Source organism: Arachis ipaensis, chromosome B4 (genome assembly GCF_059453495.1).
Source record: "Arachis ipaensis isolate K30076 ecotype BB chromosome B4, ASM5945349v1, whole genome shotgun sequence".
Classification (NCBI taxonomy): domain Eukaryota; kingdom Viridiplantae; phylum Streptophyta; class Magnoliopsida; order Fabales; family Fabaceae; genus Arachis; species Arachis ipaensis.
Genome location: NC_142439.1, coordinates 133,368,668 through 133,371,386, shown reverse-complemented (window position 1 = coordinate 133,371,386; position 2,719 = coordinate 133,368,668). Strand labels below are relative to the sequence as shown.

Below are 2,719 nucleotides of genomic sequence, written 5' to 3'. Positions count from 1 at the left end.
GAGAGAATTCTATTTACTGTATAAATCCATACTGGATTCTTAGTCAACACCACCTTCATTCTTGGGGAGAAACCTTCAGTGGGGATCTTTTTATTTCTTCATCTCTTGGATATTTTCTTCTTTTTGGGAACCTCCTCCTTGGTGGATGATGCATTTCCAATACCAAACTTAGGTTTGATGTCAGGAGGAATTTTACTGATTGTCACCAAAGGATGTTTGAGTTGCAGACTCTGCTATGCATCATAAGGGGGTTCTTGAAGATTTGGATCAATAAGCTCAGCCTGCATGCACCTCTCTTCTTCACCTGTTGAATGTATATCTTTGAAGACATGAAAGACCAGTTGCTCATTATGCACTCTAAGCACTAATTCACCCACTTCTACATCAATCAGAGCTCTTCCAGTGGTTAGGAATGGTCTTCCTAGAATTATAGAGGCATTCTCATCCTCCCCTGTATCAAGAATTACAAAATCTACTGGGAGGAAGAACTTACCCACTTTGACCAAAATATTTTCCACTAATTCGTATGCAGGCTTCATAGATTTGTCTGCCATCTGTAATGCTATCTTTGTGGGTTGTGCCTCTTGGATCTGCAGCTTCTTCATCACAGACATGGGCATTAAATTGATGCTTGCTCCCAGATCACATAACGCTTTCTCAAAGGTTGTGCTCCCAATGGTGCATGGAATTTGAAAGCTCCCTGGATCTGGCATCTTCTTTGGTAAGTTATTCTGAATGATGGCACTGCATTCTTTAGTCAGGACCACTGTCTCATCTCCCTTTAAAGGCTTCTTCTTTGACAACAGCTCCTTCATGAACTTGGCATAGAGAGGTATTTGTTCCAAAACCTCAGCAAAAGGAATATTTATTTGCAACTTTTTGAAGACTTCTAAGAACTTTGAAAACTATTTGTCCTTGGTCTCCTTTTTAAGTCTCTGAGGATATGGCATTTTAGGCTTGTACTCAGGAGCCTTTAGCAAAGTAGGATAAGTGTCAAGAGAGTTTGGAAATGGGTTGTCCGCACGCTTTGGAGAGGCGTGCTCCAATTCTCCCTTCTTCTCCTCTAGAGCTTCCTTTTCAACTAGCTCTTCATTGGCCTTGGTCTCAGAGCCAGCTACTTTACCACTTCTTAATTGAATAACCTTGCAATCTTCTCTTGGGTTCACCACTGTATCACCTTGAAATGTACTTGCAGACCTCTCAAGTATTTGCTTGCTCAATTGGCCCACTAGCACCTCTAAATTTCCAATGGAGGCTCTGGTTTCCTGCATAACTTGTTCTTCCGTACTTGCCACTTGTCCACTTATCAAGGTGATAGCCTTGCATTCCTCTCTTGGATTTGGAATTGTGTTACCAGAAAGGCTATTAGTGGTCCTCTAATCAATTTCAGTGACTTTTGTGGCTAATTGACCCATTTGAATCTCCAGGTTCTTGATGGACGCTCTGGTTTCCTGTCTAAAACCTGTCAATATTGCTTCTAAATCATTGTTCTACTGAACACCGCCCTGAGAACTATTGTTGAAGTTCTGAGGTCTCTGAGGTTGGTCCCTCCATCCAAAATCTGGGTGATTTCTCTATCCCTGGTTGTATGTCTTAGAATATGGATCATTATTGGGATTCCTAGGACCACTCCCCATGTAATTGACCTGTTTAGAAGAGGGTTGAGCATAATCATAATTATCATTTTGCACAAAATTACCTGCCATGTCATAGGAGGTCTCTTGGGGTGGATTTTGAGTGTTGATAGCTGAGACTTGTATGTCACCCATCTGTTGAGTAAGTAGATTTATCTACTGAGACATAAGCTTGTTCTGAGCAAGAAGAGTATTAACAGCTTCTACTTCTAACACACCTCTCTTTTGAGAGGTCTCAGAGTTCACAGGATTCCTGTTAGATGAGTATAAGTATTGATTGCTAGCAACCAATTCAATAAGCTCAATAGTCTCCTTTGGTGTCTTCTTCTTGTGCAAAGAACCTCCTGCAGAATTGGAGAACATGTCCAGAGGGCATTGCCTAGTTAGTAGCTTGTATCTCTCCCAAGCTTCATAAAGAGTTTCACCATCCTTCTGCTTGAAGGTCTGAACCTCCACCCTAAGCTTAGTCAGCTTCTTTGGTGGGAAAAAATTAGTGAGAAACTCAGTAACCACCTTGTTCCAAGTATCCAAACTCTCCTTGGGTTGAGAATCTAGCCATAGCTTTGCTCCATCCCTCAGAATAAAGGGGAAGAGCATGAGTTTGTACACCTCTGGGTTCACTCCATTTGTCTTCACAGTATCACATATTTGCAGAAAATTAGAAATAAATTGATTTGGGTCTTCATGGGGGAAGACCGTAATACTGGCAGTTTTGTTGTACCAGGGTGACTAATTGTGGCTTCAACTCAAAGTTGTTCGCAGCTATAGGAGGCACCACAATGCTTTTTCCATACAGATCTGCTGTAGGAGCGGAGAAAGAGACAAGTACTCTCCTTTGTTGTTCATTCTCATTCGGGTTTGCCACATTGCCATTATCAGCATTGTTAGGATCCATAGTGGATTTTACTGACTTGTAAAGTCTTGCTTGTTGCAAACGTCGCTTAAAAGTTCTTTCAGGTTCAGGATCAAAGTCTAAGAGATGTTCTTTGTCTCTGTTCCTGCGCATAAACAAACAAAAAATAAGAAAAGATGGGAATCTCTACGTCAGGGTGCAGAGAATTTCCAGTGAGGTAACCTATGTAAAG

The 2,719-nt window shown here is 41.4% G+C and overlaps 1 non-coding gene across 1 annotated transcript; it reads left to right on the top strand.

The window, feature by feature from the left end:
* Positions 1-1,992: 1,992 nt before the first annotated feature.
* LOC148569287 (small nucleolar RNA R71) lies at positions 1,993-2,099 on the top strand. The gene has a single exon (XR_015882317.1). It is a non-coding gene; the product is annotated as a small nucleolar RNA R71 (small nucleolar RNA).
* Positions 2,100-2,719: the final 620 nt, after the last annotated feature.